The sequence below is a fragment of the Tiliqua scincoides genome, chromosome 1 (genome assembly GCF_035046505.1).
Source record: "Tiliqua scincoides isolate rTilSci1 chromosome 1, rTilSci1.hap2, whole genome shotgun sequence".
NCBI lineage: Eukaryota > Metazoa > Chordata > Lepidosauria > Squamata > Scincidae > Tiliqua > Tiliqua scincoides.
The window spans coordinates 77,509,633-77,531,637 of NC_089821.1; the positions used below are offsets into that span (position 1 = coordinate 77,509,633).

The following is a 22,005-nucleotide window of genomic DNA, read 5'->3' on the forward strand; positions in this document are numbered from 1 at the left end:
AAATGTCACACCTATCTTTAAAAAGGGAAAGAGGGGGGACCCAGGAAACTATAGGCCGGTCAGCCTAACATCTATACCGGGTAAGATGGTGGAATGCCTCATCAAAGATAGAATCTCAAAACACATAGACGAACAGGCCTTGCTGAGGGAGAATCAGCATGGCTTCTGTAAGGGTAAGTCTTGCCTCACGAACCTTATAGAATTCTTTGAAAAGGTCAACAGGCATGTGGATGCGGGAGAACATTATATATCTGGACTTTCAGAAGGCGTTCGACACAGTCCCCCACCAAAGGCTACTAAAAAAACTCCACAGTCAGGGAATTAGAGGACAGGTCCGCTCATGGATTGAGAACTGGTTGAAGACCAGGAAACAGAGAGTGGGTGTCAATGGGCAATTTTCACAATGGATAGAAGTGAAAAGCGGTGTGCCCCAAGGATCTGTCCTGGGACCGGTGCTTTTCAACCTCTTCATAAATGACCTGGAGACAGGGTTGAGCAGTGAGGTGGCTAAGTTTGCAGACGACACCAAACTTTTCCGAGTGGTGAAGACCAGAAGTGATTGTGAGGAGCTCCAGAAGGATCTCTCCAGACTGGCAGAATGGGCAGCAAAATGGTAGATGCGCTTCAGTGTCAGTAAGTGTAAAGTCATGCACATTAGGGCAAAAAATCAAAACTTGACATATAGGCTGATGGGTTCTGAGCTGTCTGTGACAGATCAGGAGAGAAATCTTGGGGTGATGGTGGACAGGTCGATGAAAGTGTCGACTCAATGTGCGGCAGCAGTAAAGAAGGCCAATTCTATGCTTGGGATCATTAGAAAAGGTATTGAGAACAGAACGGCTAATATTATAATGCTGTTGTACAAATCAATGGTAAGGCCACACCTGAAGTATTGTGTCCAGTTCTGGTCTCCGCATCTCAAAAAAGACATAGTGGAAATGGAAAAGGTGCAAAAGAGAGCGACTAAGATGATTACTGGGCTGGGGCACCTTTCTTATGAGGAAAGGCTACGGCATTTGGGCTTCTTCAGCCTAGAAAAGAGACGCCTGAGGGGGGACATGATTGAGACATACAAAATTATGCAGGGGATGGACAGAGTGGATAGGGAGATGCTCTTTACACTCTCACATAACACCAGAACCAGGGGACATTCACTAAAATTGAGTGTTGGGAGAGTTAGAACAGACAAAAGAAAATATTTCTTTACTCAGTGTGTGGTTGGTCTGTGGAACTCCTTGCCACAGGTTGTGGTGATGGCGTCTGGCCTGGACGCCTTCAAAAGGGGATTGGACAAGTTTCTGGAGGAAAAATCCATTACGGGGTACAAGCCATGATGTGTATGCGCAACCTCCTGATTTTAGAAATGGGCTATGTCAGAATGCCAGATGCAAGGGAGGGCACCAGGATGAGGTCTCTTGTTATCTGGTGTGCTCCCTTGGGCATTTGGTGGGCTGCTGTGAGATACAGGAAGCTGGACCAGATGGGCCTATGGCCTGATCCAGTGGGGCTGTTCTTATGTTCTTAAGCTGACAACTGCATGATTTGATATCTTGTTATTTCATGTCAGACAATCACACTCCCATGTTGGACTGTGGGTAGAGAGCTCCAGTTTTCAATGGCAAGAACACTACACTGAGATATGTACAAAATTCTTGCTCAGCCATGCCGCTGATGACTAGATGGAGCCAGTCATCTCACTTACCTATTAAATCCCTCTGTGGGCAACAGATTAATTAACAATGACCTTCCTCTTAGCAGCAGTGAAGTCATGACCCAGTGGTAGAAAATATACTTCACATAAAAGAGGTCCCAATTTCAATCTCCATTTGAGGAATCTAGAATTACAATGGTGGAACTGAAACTTCAGTGACTTCCAGCTACTCAGATTAGACAATACTAGACTACATGAACCAGTGGCCTAATTCAGTATGAGGCATATTTAAATGTGAAGAGAATGATTATTATTTGAAGAATATATGCAAATCACTTTGACTTTTCACTTCAGTGCCAAAAAACATCCAAGATTGTAGACTGGCATTGCTAGGGCAAAGGGAAGTAGTGTCCTAAAAAGTTATGCTCAAATATTTTAGGATGTACTTTATCTCTTCAGTCATTGTCAGAGTTGTAATACATGAAAGACAATCTAGTGAAAAGACCTTTGTCAGTGTGGCTGAACATAGGCACCGCCAAGGAAAAAGAACAGCTGCACAGGTAAATTTGAAATGCTTCCTTCCCTAAGGTAACACACTGCTTGTTAGAAATCCACAAGGGACAGTTACAGGAAATGAGCATGATGTAAGTATCTCAGTTTCTCTGTTTTATTTTCCTTCTAAGGTCTGTATACCTATTAAATACCATACTGAAAGTAAGAGAAGAAGAGGAGGAGGAGGAGGAGGAAGTTGTCATCTGAGTTTATATTCACCATCATAACAACCAAGTTCACAATAAACTATTTTACCTGGGATCATAACATGCATACAGAATTATGTAAGATCTAAGCAAGACCCGAACTGAGAAAAAGAAACATGACTACAAAAAAGACACAAGGCTTACACCATGCCAGGGCTCAATCTCAGAACAGCTCTTCAAGCCTAAAATAATAGTAAAACACAAAACATGTGCAAACTGTGTTCCCTTCACTACGAAGTCTTCACTAGCAACTCACTTTCACCTAGCATTAGGAAACACACTTCTGTGATAAGGGAGACATTTGGACTACCAGCCAGGTTTGACTCTGGCACCAGGACCCTCTCCTTAGAAATTCAGCATTAGGAAGGCAGTGAATAATTCAAAGCACAGAGAGAGGTTTTCTTAAAATAGTACTAGGTCAGGGTGTTTCAAGAAGATGCTTATCAATTAGGACAAAATGCTTACATTAGTTTTACAATAGTGATGAAAATGATTAATACAGCACTATCAGTGTCCATACCATGTTAGAATCTTGTAGGCAAAAACAGACAGGTGTCTGCTCCCAAAGAGCTTATAATCTTAAGGAAGGCAGGAAGAGAGAGATGCATGCAAAAATTTACTTACAACTGGGTTCCAGTCAGGAATGAGGATCAAGGGATAAATCAAAGGCCATGCCAACAAGCAGGTTTTACAGCATATAAAAAACTTGTAATACTATATTTAGCCCTTATATACTGTAGTTCATTTCCCTGGGCAAGAAACACTTTTTCAAGTGGTGCTCTTCTTATATTTAGCAGGGGAAGAATAACTGTTCCTTTTCACGCCAGCACACAGTCTTTTCTAATGATTGTTGTTGTTTTTTTTTTAGATTATGAGCCCTTTTGGGACAGGGGGCTATTTAGGGCCCAATCCTATCCAACTTTCCAGCTCTGGTGTAGCCACAATACAGCCCTGTGGTAAGCGAACACATGTTTCCATACGTTAAGCAGGCCCCAGTAACAGCTGCTCCACTGCAAGATACAGTGCAAATCCCACAGGCACAATGGCACCAGCACTGGAAAATTGGATAGGATTTGGCCCTTAGTTATTTGATTTTTTCCTGGAAAATGCTTCATGAACATTTTTGTTGAAAAGTGGTATAATAATAATAATAATTTCAAGTATTCAAAGCAATTTTTATACAACCATAATAGGGGATGCTTATGAAAGGGCATTTAAGCAGAATGATTTATCAAATTTTGTCCCACAAAATTTATCAAAAGTCCAGTGCTGTACCATGTTTTATTAAACTTTTACCTAAAGGAACAAATAAATATATCTGTAACACTCAACTCAGAAAGATTTCAGATCTGAAGGGGGGGTCTCTCTTTATCTCTGCAGGAAAAATACAAAGCACGGTTGTGTGTCACGGTGTGCAGGATTCCAACAACATTCTCAGCACAGAAATTTGATGTCCTTGAATACTGCCCTGCTTGACTAGCATAATATGACCCTTGTTTGGTCAGACTTCTCTGGAATCCCAATAGTCTTTGAAGGCTATGGAAGGACTCTTAACCGCTGTACAGAAGCACAGGGTTGTTTAACTAGAAAGTTCTGTGGAAAATATTACACTGCCTATGAACTAGCAGATTTTTAAAAGAAAACTATTCAGAAAGAGTTAGTAGGAAACAGTCTTTGAAAGTTTTCTTTTCCCATTGTTGCACTTCTGCTTTGGAAATGTTAATAAGATGTCACTGTCCTTTTCCTCAAACAGTATAAATCCAATTCGAGAGCCTCCTTCAAAAACAACTTGTGTGTTTTTTCTGTATTCTCCTCCTTTCCTCGAAAGGGGCTGGCTCTAAATTCTTTGTTAAAGCCTCCCCCCTCCACCATATTCCCTCATAATATTCTGTAAACTTAAACCAAAGCCCAAGGGAAGCTCTCTGGCCAACATGCTTTATGGCTCAACTCCAAGGCTTCCTTTCCATGCCAGGGCTCAGCTTAGGAACGAGAAGAGAAAGCAGCATTCCATCACCAGTGAAGAACTGTGACCAGCTGCCATGCATGGAAGACTGGAGAGGAGGCGCAGTGACTCACAGGCAGAAGTTGTGACTTAAAGCACGTTTGCATGTGGGCCATTATCTCCTTAGAAACCAAGTCAGCCTTGCAGTCCTAAGAAACCAGAACCCAAGAGTTCTGCCCATCTGTGCAAAGGCAATGCACAGACTGAAATCTAAGGACGTTTCAGGGGATGGGAGAGAGGAGGCCACAGCTGTAGCTACTATTCCCCCCCCCCCTTCGCAATGGGAGCAAGCAGGAAAGGGGAGGAAGTCCTCAGGACTCCAGGCACTCTTGCATACAGAGGCCCTTTCCTCACAGCAGAGCACTCTATGACAGGAAGACTCTAGATCAGTGGTTCCCAGCCTGGGGTACTCATACCCAGGGGTACTTGCCAGGACCTTTAGGGGTACTTGAAAAAGAATTGAATAAAGGCAGGCCTGCAGCAGAATGCCTTGCAAGGCTGGCATTAGAACGCATTGTGGGGCTAATACGAGCTGTACAAGGTATGGAAATGGGCCGCCAAGGGGTAGGCAAAGGCAAAATTGTGGGAACCACTGCTGAGGTAGCAAGACAAGACAGTGCTACAGTGTAACCCCTCAGCCCCTCCCTTCCTTAGGCCTGTGAGAGCCCCAGGTAAGAGGGGAGGGCAAGAAATGGCACTTGGGGGGTGGCCCCACAGCCTGCATGCCTGAAAAAGGAGACGCGGGACAGGAAAGTCCCTCAAGGTAAACGGAGGCTGAGGGGACTGCGCTTTCGACTGGTGGAGTGCGGGCAAGAACCGAGTGTGTGTAGAGGGCCTTTCCTGCGGGGAACTCCAGGGGTCGCGCAATGGGAGGCGCAGGGGCGCCCCCTCCCCGAAAGTTCAGCGCACAGGGAGGCCGCCCGAGCCACGCGCCAAGGGAGGGGGCAGAGGCGGAGACGAGCTCCTCTGCGCGCGTGGGAGGGGAACGGGGAGCCCGGCCGTGCTGAGGAGAGGCTGCTCCCCGCGCGCCCCGGGGCAGGGAAACAGGACGCCTCCTCGCTGCGCCCGGGGACGCACCAGCGCGCGCCCCTCCTGCCCACTTCTGCCTGGAGCCGCGCACCCCGCTGCAGCCCGCGCCCCGCTCACCTCCTCCTGCGCGCACGGCTGCTTTCCTTCCCGTTAGCTCCTGCCCGCCCGGACCCGCCTTCAGCGTTCAGGAAGGCGCGCCGCCGCACCAGGGCGCGCTCCCTTACCCCAAGGAGGAAGGCGAAGCTGGCTGGCTGGCTCTTGCTGCCGCCTCCACCCCCCTTCTCTCCAGGCAGCCCCGCACATGGGGGGGGGGGGGCGCCGCACAAGTGACCAGGCGCCCTCTTTGCCAGGACATGTCCTCTTTGGGGCTTCAGGGTTCTCCTTTGCCCTGTGAGCAGGCAGCGCAGAGCCTTCTCTGGCAAGTCATCAATTCCATGTTTTTCATTTAATAGTACAGTGTTTGAATTAACCTCCTGAAATCAGTCTACGAGGGTGTTTAACTTTTATTTTGTCACGTCCTACATTTTGCTTGGATGTCCTACATTTGGGGTGCCTGCTCCTCTTCTGCGGGTCTTACATCTGGGCACCCTTGGAAGAGAGGGACCCGTTCCTTCCAAGGAGATGCTGGCCAGGACTTGCAAAGGAACACAGGCGATTGCTCAAGATCAGGCAATGCGTTTGGTGACTCAAGTTTTCAACAGAAAAGGGGAAATAAAGAGCACTTTTCTAGGAGTGAGTCCCATGGAACTGAGTGAGGGCCCAATCCTGTCCAACTTTCCAGTGCCAGTGCAAACTGCAGTGCAGCCCCTAGGCAAGGGAACAAATGTTCCCTTACCTTGTAGAGGCCTCCATAATGTTCCCCCGCCACAGAATTGGCATGACCGCTCCTGAGTAGACACACATAGGATTGTGCTGAAAGGCAGTACACAAGAACTTCTTCTGCTGATATCACTAATCTTGCTATAGAAGAAGTCCTAGAATTCCATTCCCTGCTGCCTCCCTCCACCACATCCCTGTTTGGAAGCCGGTATGAACATAAGAACAGCCCCACTGGATCAGGCCATAGGCCCATCTAGTCCAGCTTCCTGTATCTCACAGTGGCCCACCAAATGCCCCAGGGAGCACTCCAGATAATAAGAGACTTGCATCCTGGTGCCCTCCCTTGCATCTGACATAGCCCATTTCTAAAATCAGGAGGTTGCACATACACATCATGGCTTGTAACCTGTGCTGGATTTGTCCTTCAGAAATTTGTCCAATCCCCTTTTAAAGGCATCTAGGCAAGATGCCATCACCACATCCTGTGGCAAGGAGTTCCACAGACCAATTACATGCTGAGTAAAGAAATACGTATTTTCTTTTGTCTGTCCTAACTCTCCCAACACTCAATTTTAGTGGATGTCCCCTGGTTCTGGTGTTGTGTGAGAGGGAAAAGAGCATCTCTCTATCCTTCCTGTGCATAATTTTGTATGTCTCAATCACATGACCCCTCAGGCGTCTCTTTTCTAGGCTGAAGAGGCCCGAACACCATAGCCTTTCCTCATAAGGAAGGTGCCCCAGCCCAGTAATTATCTTAGTCGCTTTCTTTTGCACCTTTTCCATTTCCACTATGTCCTTTTTGAGATGTGGCGACCAGAACTGGACGCAATACTCCAGGTGCGGCCTTACCATCAATTTGTACAACAGCATTATAATATTAGCCATTTTATTCTCAATACCTTTTCTAATGATCCCAAGCATAGAATTGGCCTTCTTTACTGCCGCCGCGCATTGGGTCGACACTTTCATTGACCTGTTCACCACCACCCCAAGATCTCTCTCCTGATCTGTCACAGACAGCCCAGAACCCATTAGCCTATATGTGAAGTTTTGATTTTTTTGCCCCAATGTGCATGACTTTACACTTACTTACATTGAAGCGCATCTGCCATTTTGCCAAATACCTAGCAGTCTTTTGTTGAAATCTTTGTAGAAAGACTGCAAGGTCTAGTCATTGCTGATGTTTTCATTGTGAGAACCTGTTATTTCTTTACAGCTTGGCTATTGATTACATGATCTCCACAACTTCCAGTAGCTGAGTAGCATGCTGCAACTTTCCCTAGTTTGAACATCTGAAGCCATGTTATGATGAATCATACCACTGTTCCATTTAAGTCAGCTTTGTTATACTGACTGGCAATGGCTCACTAGAGTTTCAGACAGGGATTTTTCTCAGCCCTACTCAGAAATACCAGATATTAAAACCTGGGGTCTTCTGCATGCAAACCATGTCATTTACCATGGAGCTATGGCAGCATCCCCATATCTTGGGTGTTTTTTATGGTTCTCACCTTGAATATCATCATTTGTAGATCCTTATAACTCCCCTCCCCATGTTTCCTTGCTGGGTCCCAGTTATACTCGTATTTCTGCTAGTTTTGTTGGTCTAATTGAGCTGAAGCAAGTTCTAGTGTTTCAGTGACATATAGCCAAAGCTAACACGAAGCTAACACGAAGACCAAGTTCTCACAGATAAATAAGTCTGTGCCTGAGCTGAGGGCTTACCCTTACTCCATATCAAAAATTCCTTCCACATCGACTAAGACCAGCATCTCACCTAAGCATGGTTCTAGCCTAATTTTGGTGTGGAACAACATGCAAGTCACATGAGCCCTCACCTGCAATCTGCAATAATACAGTCCAGTCACAAGTTGACCACCTCAGTAAGAAGTTTATATGGCATTGATTTACATTGTAATGGTTGGATCTTGTGTCCTTGACGTTGTATCTCTTATCAAGACATTATACCAGCAAGGGTGATTGTGCACTGCATTCCACTGCAGTCTTTGGATCTGGTTTCTTCCAAGTTTCAAGAAGTTATTATCGTCTAGCTGTGAGCAGAAAAGCATTTTGCTGTTTTCTTGTATTGCTTGCGCATTTTATGGTGTCTGTGTTGGACTTTGGTATAAATGTTTTACTGACAACAGATCTAAGGCAATGAAGTCAAAGGGGTGTGGATTTTTTCCATTGACATATATGCAGAGGTGTTCTTGTTTAATTCTTTCCCTTGTTTCTTTCCCTTGTTTAATTTTAGTCAGGGCAATCGTTATATACCAGCTCTTCTCAAGGTATTTAATGCCAAGGTATTAAGGCACAGCTCCTGTACGGGTGCCCTATCTGGATTAGCACTGTAAGTCACACCCTTGAGAGTGTCCAAGCTAAATTTTGAGGGCTATCTTGGGTTTACCTAAATCTGTACCATACTCTGCATTATGTTTGGAGACCGGACAATCGCTCTTAGTATCAAGAGCATGGCTTTTAACCATACGCTATTGGCTCCAGTTACATTATAATGTGAAACCGGGCAGTCTCCTATCCTGAATGTTATCTGAGTCTGGTTCTTCTAAATTGTATAGCCCTCTGAGTCTGGTTCTTCTAAATGGTATAGCCCTGGGATCGGCAACCTGTGTTTTTAGAGCTGCATGCGGCTCTTTCAGCCATCTGCTCTGGCTCCTGCAGGCTGGGATTTAAAGGGGCAGGACGGGCTGCTGCTGCTTTCCCCTTGGGGGGAGCGGGAGATTGTTTTGTGCTGTGGGGGAGGGAAAGGGGGGCTTGGCTGCTCCTGCCTGGGAAGATGGTGTGCTGGGGCTTCGCCTGCTCCTGTAATGTGCTGTGTGCCCTCATCGTGTATATGGTGAGTGTGGCTGACAGCAGCCAGGCTCCCCTCCTGGCTTCCTGCCACCCTGAGTGTGGCTGGCAAGGGGTGGGAGCGCCAGGCGGGTGGGCGTCCAGTGGGGGGTCGGTGGGGGGCGCAGAGGCAGGAGGGGGAGCCCAGGCAGGGCTGCCTGGGTGGGGGGAGGCAGGGGCAGCTCCCAGGAGAGGGAAGAAGGCGCCTGCAGTCCCCTTGTGGGCATCTCCTGTGCACACAGCTGTGGGGTGGGGCTTGGCACAGTGAGGCAATGAGGATGACCTCACTTTTGTCTTGTAGGGCAATAGGTGAGGCAGAGCAGTGGGAGAGGGGGGAGTGTTGACTTTGCAAGGGTGGGTGGGTGGGGAAGAGGGAGGCTGTGGAAGGGCTGCCTGTGTAACTCCATCTTTACCTTGCTTTTCTGGGGTGCCATGGGGAGCAGGAGGGCAGAGATGGGGCTGTGGGAGCCTTAGAAAGGGGTGCTCTTTCAGGAGCAAGAAAGATGGGGGTTGACCTGGGGAAAATGAAGATTGCTAAATTCAAGGGTGCCGTCTTAGCATGCACCGTCCCAGTGTGTCCCCAGGGTGACCAGAGGTCCTCTTTTTCCAGGACATGTCCTATTTTTTAGCCCCATGTCCTGGAAAAGAACTTAAATGTCCTGCTTTTCCCTGTGAGCAGGCAACGCATCCCCTCTCGTAATTAATAAATTATATGTAATACAGTTTTAAATTCAATAATAAGTAAATTAGGCACATGAGATAATAAATATGTAATCTATATATTGATCAATATATAATCAATATAGATGAGTGTTTTAAGCTTTTATTTTGTGGTCCTACATTTTTCTTCAATATCCTACATTTTGGGGTGACTTGTCCTCTTTTATTGTTATGACATCTGGTCACCCTGTGTGTGCCTCAGAGTGCCATCTCAGGGCCCAATCCTATCCAGTTTTCCAGTGTCGGTGCAGCCATTCTAATGGGGCATGCACTGCATCTTGTAGTGGGGAGTCAGTCACAGAGGCCTCCTCGAGGTATGGGAACATTTGTTTTCTTACATCTGGGCTGCATCAGTGCTGGAAAGTTAGATAGGATTGGGCCCTCAGTCAAGATATATCTATCTTGACAATAAGTATATTGTCTGGTTAGCACAGGAAGGGGAGCTTGCAGCAGATCATAAAGGTAAAAAAAACTACGTATATATGCAGTGTTATCTTCATTTTAGATGTCAAAAGGGTTTTGTGGCTCCCAAGGTTTTCTTTTCTCCAGAAAATGGGTCCAAATGGCTCTTTGAATGTTTAAGGATGTCGACCCCTGGTATAGCCAAATTAAATCGAAAATTGAATCAATTGGTTTTTCATTGGATTTTTTAAGTTTCTATCCGTTCACTGGAGTTTATCAAAGGGTAAAGCAAAGAATGCTAGACATTGAGGCACAAAACTTCTTTGAACTTGCTTCTAGAATTTGCTCCCCTCTTAATTTCTCTATCCTGCTTAAGTATGGGCAAATGGCTCCTTATCTGAGTATTTTGATCAACCCTTCTGAACATCACGCAATCTCCTTGGCAAGATTTAATGTGTTTCCATTCAAGGTCACAGAAGGCAGATATAGGCAAATACCATATAAAGAATGCCTCTGCCCTTGTAATTTGGGAAATATTGAATCAATCATGCACATTCTTTTTTATTGTCCTCTGCACACTAGATCCCACCACACTTACATGACTCCACTTCTCGGCAAAATGAATGGTCTTTTGGATGAGGCAAAACGGAAGCGTCTCCTAAATGACTGCTCACCAGATGTGCTAGAGGGAGTTTCTAAATTTTTACTTTTAGCGATTTCTAAGCCTTCTTAATGTAATCTGTCAAAAAAATTGATATTTTATGTTGAACTATAAATGTACTATTAGTAATTAAGTAACTTAACTCCGTTTTTGATAAATGGGATTAGGACTGATTATGTTTGCTTTTGTGGTTTCTTTATCTATGCCTAATAAAGGTTTGTTCATTCATTCATTCATTCATTCATTCATTCATTCATTCGCTTTAAAAGTGTACTAGGTGGATGATATAGGTGGTATAGTGTCAGCAGCCACAGTCATTTCCCATGCACCCCCATCTGTCCAGCCCATCCTATAGTGACCAATATGTAGAAGTGTTACAAAAATTTTATTTTTTGCAGATTTGGAGTTTTTGTGTTTTCTTTTTTACAAAAATGAGAAGTGCAAAAAGCAGTGTGATGTGTTTTTATTTTGTTATCACCGAACAAACATACTTCTATGTATATGTTTGTTTCTTTACTTATTCACTTCTGTTACATAGGGTACTTATTCAAGTAGGGTTCTATTATGTGGGATTATTATTGACATTGGGAGTAAACTGTTTTTAGTACGATTCTTTTTCCACCAAGTGCTTGCCCTAACATGTGGGAGGTAGTTGGCAGAGTGGGCTAGCAGACCCAGAACATTTGGAATTTGCATTACTGCTTAGTCTATTGTTTCTGGTCTTCTGCATTCCCTTTTCTCCAAGCAGTGAGACATCCTAGTGACAGCACTAGGAAGTTTACCTTCCTTTAGATGAGACAGCAATGGAGAATTATGGTAATTGTGTCTTTCAATTTTGTTTATTTACAAATATGCTAGCAAGTCATAGTGAGGGTAAGCAGACTCCTCTAAGCTGTCAGAAACCCTTGCATCGAATCTCCAGAAAGTACCTCTCATAGCACTTGAGGCAGGCTGCACCCCAGTTGGGCTTATTCCAGCTAAGCCCACATGTCTCCAAATTCAGACTGCAGAACTGGCTTCAAACGGTTTCTCTTCCCTTTCCCGCTACCTGGAGACTGTCACCTTCCTAACTTTCCACTGATCAGTCTGGACTACTGGGAAGTCGGCCACAAAATAAAATATGATCTGCCAGGATGGCTAATAGTTTAAGCTCTGCAGGAATTTCTGGTCCCTGTTTTCTTGATAGCTTTGGAGGTTACCAAGGAATCCAGCTCTCTCCCAAATATGTTCAAGGCCAGTATTGGGGGGGGGGGGCTGCTTAACTTAGACAAAGACAGTTTTAGGGGAAAGACACCACTTCTTACACAACGCCAGTTAATGTAAGCAATAAATTCTGCACAGAGCATTGTCTGAGATAATTAAAAAGGGTTCTCCCATAAAGTGGCATCATTAGGGTTTGCATCACCTGGTGCGGGAGGCCAGCTCATCATCCCTATGATAGACCTCCTCATATGCAGTAGGTGGGGTAATGCCTTGGGCAGTGGGTGTGATGATGTACCCAATGGTTTTTTCGCTATAACGTTTGATAGAATAGAGATATTTCAATGTGTTTTTTTCATTGCATTCTGCATGAAATTATGCATTGATTGATATACAACATTATGGTATTATTTGAAAATACCAAGATTTTAAAAATTTTGGCTGGTAGTGGTGTCACCCGCCCCCCCCTTGTGCATCACCCAGTGTGGCCCGCACCCTCCTAGCGACACCACTGCTCCCATATCCATTACATGTATGATTTGTCCCCTCAAGACATTGATTGAACAATCAGTAGAAGTTTGTTTTTGTCATTGCTGATAAACAAATAACTAATCAGGTGCAGACACTTTTCCTGGATGTTGGGAAAGCATTTCATATGGGAATTGTCTGTACCAAGCTATCTCTGTATTCCAGGTACTTCCTCCATTTCAGTGGGTTGTTTACTGGTTGGCAACCTTCAGTCTCGAAAGACTATGGTATAAGCCTACAGCACCTGGTATTACCAAGCGGTCTCCCATCCAAGTACTAACCAGGCCTGACCCTGCTTAGCTTATGATATCACAATCCAGTCTCCAAACCTATCTCCAATGGAATGTATTCAGATCCTGCTCACTTGATGGGGCCATAAGCCAGAGCTGCTAAGGATTGTCCCTGCCTTTTGACCTAGACTTTGCAGTACTGTATATGCAATCAAGGAGTCAGCCAATATTAGAGATATATTTGGAGAGTCCAGTTGAGATCAAGCCTTCTCCCATTCACAAGCAGAAAGTGCTTCTACTCATGCAGGGAAAGGGGTGAAAATTCTTTCCAGCAGTGGCCCTTCTGGGAGTGCTGCTCTGGAGGGCTCCATCAACCTTTGATGGGGGGTGACAACTGCAAAGCATATCTCCTATCCCTACAAGATATTCTGTTTACCTCTTTGGCTATATAATTAAATCTGATGCTTCTGTAATTAGCAACCCAGTTGTATTTTGCATTTGGATCAATGACAGCTGGTGTGAGACAACAGTGCAACAAAGGGTTCCTGCTGCCCAGTAAGGTCCCAGGGTCTTGATGAGGGGTTAACCATCATCACACTCTTCATTCTTTGTGGCTGGCTTCCTTGGGCTTATCCAGGCATCCTCCTCCAATCAGCATGGTTTTCCTTCAGCTTTCTTCCTTTGGGCACTGAACATGCCCAAACATTTTTTGTTATGTAAGGAAACGACCTATGCTGCTGCCTTAATCCAATTATTTCTTCAAATGCCAGCAAGCCCAGCTCTTAGGAATGGGAGTCAATGAGACCTAGCCTGAGATCCAGAAAGGCAAGAGGATCTTATTTTTTTCAGAAGGACCAAAGATCCTGAAAGACAAGAGGCCTGAACAAGCCTCAGGAAAATACAGGACTACATGTTATTCTTCAAAAGAATCTATTATTCCTTTTGGTGTGCTACAGCACATTTTTGTGCTGTTTTTTGCCTCACTTCAATAGTGGCAGTTAGTGAAAGACCATGAGCCTGTCCTTACTCTGAAGCCACTGAATGGCACTCATAGGGAAAGTTGCATAGATAGTGTGAAGCCCATTCAATATCCAACAAATATATTTATGCTGCTCTGATGGAAGTACTGCAGCAGGGTTGCCTCAAGCTGATGCAGGTCTTCCCAATGAAGCACAGTGCCTAGCAGACCAACTGATAGACTTCAAGCTCTTGGTATCTGTCAGAGTAGGGTATGACATTCTGCTCTAGGTGAAAATTGCAAGTAAGGCTCTGCAAGGCCTTACAACAGATGTTCTAACTGCTGTCTCCCTCATGAAGGGTGTGTAGAGTTTACTACATTATACAGGGAAAGCAGTTATGCATTGGCAGCTGTCACTGCGAAGGAACTGGCAGAAGCCTTTGATGTTAATGCCACTTTCGAGGAGCTCCCATGTATGCCCCATAAGAAGAGCCTGTCTGAGTATGAGAATTAGACCCATGAAGAAGAATTCAGTAGTCCAGAAGGAATCTTTAAACAGGAGTTCTCCTACGGTCTTATAGACTATTATTATTATTTTTAATTGAAGAGTGATTTAACCCATTTTTGTCTAGCCCACAGGTGTATACATTTGGTCCCTGTTGTATATATATGGAGATTCTTATACAGCCTTGTAAAGCTACTACGTGATATGCTTCCCACCCACTGTATAGATCTGCATAGGGGGTTTATTGATGGTGACCATCCATTGATGGTGCATATTTTTGTGTAGACCTGGACCATATCCAGTGTATTTTACCTCCTGGAAAAGGCTTATCACAAAACACCCTGAAATACATGCATGACACCCAAATGAGTGCTAACTTTCCAAAAATCTTCTTCCAGTTACAGGTGCCAATGGTGAACACAGCTTGTCAAAATAGTAGTTCATCAAAAGCTACTTATGATCTCCCAAAGCAGAGGAGAGGCTTCCATCACTTACCGTCCTATCTATTGGGAATAACTTTGTTCAAAATACTGAACTTTCACCCTCTGTACTTCTGTTTGCAGAAGCCAACACTCAAAAAGCCACCTTCTGAGGAATGGTTAGACAGCAGAATAATCACATTTTATTTTATTAAACTTATATGTATACTAGTGTGATGCTTGTGCTTCGGTATGTTATTTAACTACTTTAAATCCATTTTGACTCCAATAAACTTTCCTTTGATTGCAATGAACAACTGAAATTTAGCACAACTATCCAATGTCAGGCAACACCCTGTAATCATTGAAAGTAATTACTGACGTTCCCTTTGAAGGTTGGTATGAAGCCATCTCATAGAACCTGCTTGGCCCTGAATGATGTCATGTTGAAGCAGCCATTGTACTTCCGAACACAGTCCATGAAGTGGACATGCTTGGGGTGGCTGCCCATTATCAGGCTATAGGGAGGGTCAGGCAGAGGTTTGAAGGGCGGGAGCTGAAGCTTGCCAATGCTGCAGCACATGGGACCTCCTCCTTTCACTTGAGGGCTCTGCAGTACTGGCACTTGTGGTACCCAGAGCCACCATGCTGTCTGCCATATAAGGATCCTTATCAGGATCATATGCCATACTGGAGTGAGCCTTGACCTTCCACATATGTCCTCACCTTTCTACTTAACTTCCAGGGTTGCTGTGCTCATATCAAGACTGCCACTCTGTGGACTTCAGGGTAATTTTGTTAGTTCTTGGCCACCACACCACAGTGCACCACTCTGCACATATTTCCTTGGCACATCCTTAAGTTGCTTCCTCCTTATAGTGTTGATATATCTGGCATGACATTTGCTAGGAGCATTCTTGAGGGCAGGAAGTGGTAATGGTTGTGAGAGTTACTGAGATAGGAGAGGGACCAGAACAGACAGGCTCCATCTCCTGTGATGGGGAAAATAGTGTGAGGCACCATCTCCCCATTTACGTTTGGTTGGCAACCTTCAGTCTCGAAAGACTATGGTATAAGCCTACAGCACCCGGTATTGCCATGTGGTCTCCCATCCAAGTACTAACCAGGCCTGACCCTGCTTAGCTTCCAACATCAGACAAGATCAGGCTTGTGCAGGGTAACAGTGAGTAAATACTCAATTACCATACCAACTTAAATTGAGGGACCCTCAGCTGGTGTTTACAGTAACTACAGTCAAGAAAAATGCCTCCTGTGAGAGAAGTAAGACCGTGCGCCAAACAACTCTAGAGCCAGGACCCCTCTTGAACTCTCCTCTCACTAGAACACAGGGATAAGCAGAGGAAGGGCTGGCACAAGTTCTCAGGAGAAAGACTTGTCAAAATCTTGGGGTAGCAGAACTTTGCATTGAGCCAGAAATACTGTTCATTTTACTGTTCAGAATAAATATTAAAATGACTTATTTTTCTGTTATTTTACTGTTACTACCCCTTGCTATACCAACTTTAAAAGGGTTAAGTTAAAAGGGCTGACCTGGCCTCAGTTGCCATGTAGGCCACAGGACTCTCTCAGGCAGACGCATGGGGGAAAAAGCCAGCCAGGCCTAAGTAATAGGAAGCATTCTATAATTCATCCCCAAATTAGATTCGCTCCTTTAGGGGTTGATTAGGGCAAAATTAGGGTGAAATTAGGGGTGAAATTCTGAATTAGGTTTTTAAGCATTTAAGTGAATTCAGAACATGTGACATGCCAGCATTGTGGGAGAGTGAATAACACTTCAGAATACTGGTCTTTGCTGTGTGCCAGGAATTATTTATTATGATGTTACAGAGGGTCCTGTGCAGGTGCTCCCTCTTTTTTGGCTGGTTCTGGTGCCTCCACCATTGTTCAATTCATGCTTGGTTGAGGTCACTAGATGGAGAAGTGGCATTTTCTCTCTTCTCTTTGCCCATGGGTTCTAGTTGCTGATATCCTTTCTATGCTTACCAGGAAGCTCCCCAGGAATCCCATTCCCCTTTCCAGCATTAAGATCAGGATAGCCAGTGGGGCCTTCTCTGTTTTACTCAACCCCTTTGTATCCATCCAACTCCTTCCACCTCTTCCCCTTGGACTCCCTCTGTCCCTTCTTGCTGTGTCCTGTGTTTCACTCCTTCTTCCTTTCTGCCATCTCCACTCTTTTTCCTTGCCTCTTGGTCTCTCGTTCAGTCTTTCTGTCCCACCTCTCTTTGGCTCTCTGCCTCTTGCTATGGCTTCCTGTCTCCCTCCTCCTGCCAGTATCTATCTTCTCCTTAATTCTTCCTGCCATGCTGGCTGCCCCAACCGCTTGAATTGTCAGCAGCAGTCTTGCAGGTGACTCTCTGACCTACTGCGTCAGCCAACAATGATGTCACCACTAGGCACATATCCTGTGAGCCAGTCATGCAATGCCAGCCACCGTGGGTGGCCACACATCTCCTATATATATATTTGCAAACATTCTTTTAGAATATCCATTACACAAATTAAAACTGTAGGTGAAAATAATGTTAGAATTTATCAAATTTTCCAGTCATTCTGTCAAGCTATGCTGACGTGTAAGTTAATTAGTATTTGCCATTTTATTACGGTAATTTGGCAGTCAGCCTCAAAGTTGCTTTGGAATGGACCAGATATTTGTTGGAAACAAAAGTATCACACCTTTTCAGTTCAACAGGATATTCTGAATCGCCAATAACCTCTTTTGTTGTAACATGAACAAGGGGTTTGTATTTTTATCTTTAGAAATAGTTCTAATACACAGGTAATATACTATAAGGTATGCAGTTGACCTCCTGGAGTTTACCAAGGGCCATATCAGAGTGGAAATGGGAAAAGAAACATACTTTAGAGTGAACTGGAGGAAGTTCATTGTTGCACTTAGTACCCTAAAACTTGATAACTTTATTTTTGCAAGGTAACACTATTCTTTGTCATAGAGATCAGAGGTGGTTGAAAGTTTCATTTTTTTCATGGATTTCAGTGTTTTCCAAAGTGCAGAAAGTGGTGTTATGTGTTTTTATCTCATCATCACTGGAAAAACCCACTTCTAGTCATAGCTCAAGAAAGACATACATTAAAACACTGAGGGCGCAATCCTAAGCCCTTATGTCAGTGCTTTCCAGCACTGGCATAGCGGTGCCAATGGGACATGTGCTGCATCCTGCAGTTGGCTGTCACTCACGGAGGCCTCCTCAAAGTAAGGGAATGTTTGTTCCCTGACCTCAGAGCTGCATTGTCCTTATGTCCGTGCTGGAAAGCACGGACATAAAGGGTTAGGATTGCACCCTGAGCCAGGATCCTTGGCCTGGCTTCCCCCTAGAGCTCAACCAGCCTGGTGCCCTGGGTGAGTCCAAGGCAGGCCCTAGGTATATGTGCAGGCCTATTCTGACATTTTCCTGATCAGGCTTAGTAACAAATGTTTGAAAAGGGCTTAAGGCATTCATGTGTGTCACAAATTCTAAAATACAGTATCACCACAGTCCAGTGAGCTCAGAAGTTATTTTAATATAAATCACTGTTTATTTCATCACACATAAATAACAGAGAATGTATGAAAAAATGTGTATGCAGCCAGCTGCACATGCTAAAATTTTTAATAATATTTGTTATTGATATCGAGATGAGTATATTTTAGTTTGGATTTTGTTATTTGGTTTGGCTTACCTTATTTTCTCCCTAGACTCACTCAGCGTTTCACTGAATGTATCTATCACTGTAGAAAATTAATCAGGATTAGATCTAAAATTTTTCCCCCCTCTCTTTTTAGTTTGTTTTGTTGTTGCTGGAATGCTCTGGGAGGCAACTCTCAGACTCACTAGGATTATCCTGTAGCTGTGACCTCAGAGACCTGGGTAATTGAATTTCAGCTCTGAAGTAAAATGAATGTAGAAGACAAAAACAAGAACACTGCATGAAATGATTTAATCTGTGTGCAATCAAGCCAAACTAATCCATGAATCATTCTGGTGCTTATACACTCCTAGAGATGCAGATAACTACAAAGGGAGCGCTGCAGATGCCAGGTGGGGATGGAATTCAGGAAGATTGTAACATTCCACAATAGCAGCATGGGGAAGAAGCACACGCACACGCTGGTTGTGTTTTTATAGTGGCATATGAATGTCATAGACTTGTATTTGCCCCAATGATTGCAAGTGGTACTTCACTAGAGTACTCTCAGGTGTGCTGTTGAGTTTGCACTACCAGGCCTTTACTATTAGGATGTACCTATCTACATTCTATTTCCAGACCCCAAGGTTCAGCCTTTTTACCTTTCTATGCAACTTTGGGCCCAATCTTTTTTAACTTTCCAGTGCTAATATAGCTATCCAACAGGCCATGTGCTGTGGGGAGGCAATCACAGAAACCTCCTCAAGGTAAGGGAACATTATCTTGGGGCTGCATCAGCATGCCAGCATGGAACTGGTGCCCTACCTTTCAGGTCTTTGTATACAACCACAGTCTGCAGTCACACAACTATAATATACAGATGTGTGGTTTCTATATGGTCCCCTCAGAAAAGACATTTGCTACTAGTGGGCCAAGAAGCAGAGAAAGTTTAGAAAAGGGGTTCAAAAAGTTTCAGAAACCCTGCATGCAACAGTAACAAAGAACCAGACAACTAAAGTCAGAACAGCTGACTCTGGGCCCAATCCCATCTAATTTCTCAGTGCTGTGCAGTTGTGCCAATGGGTCATGCACTTTATCCTATGGTGGGGAGGCAGTCACAGAGGCCTCCTTAAGGTATGGGAACATCTGTTCCTTTACCGTGGGGCTGCATTGCAGCTGCACTGGTGCTGGAAAATTGGATATGATTGGGCCCTCTGTCAAGTACAAAATCTACCTTGTGTCTGTGACACTTCTATGCACTCTGCTTCCAGCAGAGGGCCTGCAAGCTTCTCAGCTAGTTCCACTGCACAGTATGTCTATTAGCTGATTGTATTTCGTGACAATCATCTTCCTCAAAGGGTCAAAGACCTCTCTGGTACTTACTGGGAAGATCTCTGTTGCCATGGAAATCTGTGGTGGCTGTATTTTACAGACCTTTCCTTGATTAGATTCCATGCCTTGAGGAAAAGAAACATCAAAATGTTTGCAGGACTAAAGTGAGCAGGAAGCTTCCTGTGTTATACAGAAAGAAGAAATATACAGGACTCAAAAAAAATTTTGGGGACTATTCTTGTGATAAAATTTATATTATATCTTGCTATGTGTCTTGCTGAAGCATCTTAATGACATATTTTCCCCATAGTTTGAGAATTTAAAATATCACAAATGCTGCATAAAAATGTGCAGCATTTCATCCAGTTTCCTTAGATGGCAAACAGGAAAATCCTGCTTGGGTTTACTTGGAAATAATTCAGTGAGGCTTCTGCCAAATATGTTTAGGATTGCAGCCTAGAGAAAGAAAAAACAGAACTCAAATCAAAGGTTCTGCTGTAACTGAGTAAAAGCACAGAGCTCAAAGCACAAAAATTGGTACCTGTATTAGATTTCAAAGATTTATGGAGCTACGCAAGTCAGACTGAGGGTTGACACCTATTTCTCTGCAGACTGCATCTCCCAAGTCATATTCAGGGATAATGATATCTTTTTATTTCTGTGTCGATCATAAAGGAAGCAAAAGAAGTAGCTCATGCAGCTGGCTCATGAGGCGGCAAAAACGTGCTTTATGGTATGTTTACAACACTCTTGGTTATGACACTCACTCACTTACAACAGCTTAGGATTGCGCTGCATGTGTTTTGTTTAAAAAGGCAGAGGAATATCTGTGATGGAAACAGGCATCCCGGAGATTAAATGATTTTCTGGAGATTAAATGAATGATGAACATACCAAGGAAAAAAAAATACGAGAAAGACCTAAATGAAATCTTAAAACAAGAACCACACAAGACAAGTATCCAAAGCTTTGGTATGGGACTCAAAAACTTTGACAAGAGGGCAAATTATTTCAGCTTTAACACATGTAATAAGCAAAAAGATCAGAGTTAGGGAATGGAATTACTGAAGCTTTGAAATTACTAATAACAGCCTAATCCTAAAATGCGCTGGCACAGCCAGGCCGCACGGCCTGTGCTGAATCCAATGCAGCTTAGGTGGCAGCTGGAGGTCTCCTTAAGGTAAGAGGATATATTTCCCCTTACCTTGAGTAAAGTCTCAGCCACTCCTGTTGGGCTTCTCAAATCCACTCCAGCTATATAGCTGAAGTTACATGTATGGCTGTCTGGGCCAGGAATGGGGGTTAGGATACAATGGAGGAGGCCTCCATTGACCCCACACCCCTACTGGACCTGATTCTCCTTCCTTCCAACCACACCATCCAAAAATGCCCCTCCCCACCTCCAAACCACCCTTCCGCCACCCACTACTCACCCGATCCAGCTCAAACTTACCTGTGCCGGCTGGTGCAGGGCGGGGAGACAGTGCAGGCCTCCATGCTGACCCAGCTGGCTCTCAAGTAGCTGCAAACACTTATGGCAAGATTACAAGACTCTGGGCCAGCACAGAGATGGCCCAATGTCAAGTTAGGATTGTACCTGAAGTTACATAGGAAGATTTAAAAATCTGAACAGAATAAATTAAATGTGAAGGAAATGTAATTTACATAGCTAGAGGGGGCTCTGTGCTGATCAAATGCAGCGCCCCCGCCTGGCCAGCCTCCTCTCCTCCTGCTGCACAGAGGACCCAGCCAGTAAGCAAGGTCCAGTGCGGAGCGAGCTTGCCAGTCGGATCCTCTCTGGCCTAGGGCTCCCCTTGGCCTAGAGAAGGCTTGGCTGGCGAGCACAAGCCTTCTCGGTATCGGGAGGGAAACTTCCCTCCCAGTATGGAGGAGGCTCCTGCTCGCCTCCTCACCAGCCAAGCCTTCTCCAAATGGCTGCCAGCCGGCCAGCCAACCGACCTCTCTCTCCAGGGGTAAGCCTGACGCTGGGGAGGCTCCAACACACCCTCTCCACCATGTTTCACACTCTGCTCACCTCATACTGCCCCACCCACCTCATTCACAGCCATAAAAGCAGCATGTAGGGAGGTTCACATGTAGGGAGCAGCATGCAGGGAGAGCTGCTATGTTCACTTATCTCCCCGAGGTGCCTCACGACGCCCCTGGGGGCTTTCCCTGCCTCCCCAGACCCTTGCGACACACAGATTGAAAACCTCAGCCCTACAGTAACTTGGTGATCATAGTAATTATCTGGGCCACTGAAACGTCTGTTCTGAAAGTGTGTCTAGCAAACACACAT

The 22,005-nt window shown here is 44.7% G+C and overlaps 1 protein-coding gene across 4 annotated transcripts in view; it reads right to left on the reverse strand.

Annotated features, from left to right (window-relative positions):
* The window catches only part of LOC136636584 (actin-fragmin kinase-like), a 29,506-nt gene extending 23,868 nt beyond the window's left edge, over window positions 1-5,638 (reverse strand). For 3 of the 4 annotated variants that reach the window (XM_066611731.1, XM_066611734.1, XM_066611733.1), the window contains exon 1: window positions 5,558-5,638. The gene's annotated coding sequence lies outside the window, so the exon portion shown is untranslated. Of the gene's footprint in view, window positions 1-3,741; window positions 3,779-5,557 lie in introns of those variants that run through there. The other variant, XM_066611732.1, reaches the window with a different exon arrangement.
* Between the last annotated feature and the right edge of the window lie 16,367 nt (window positions 5,639-22,005).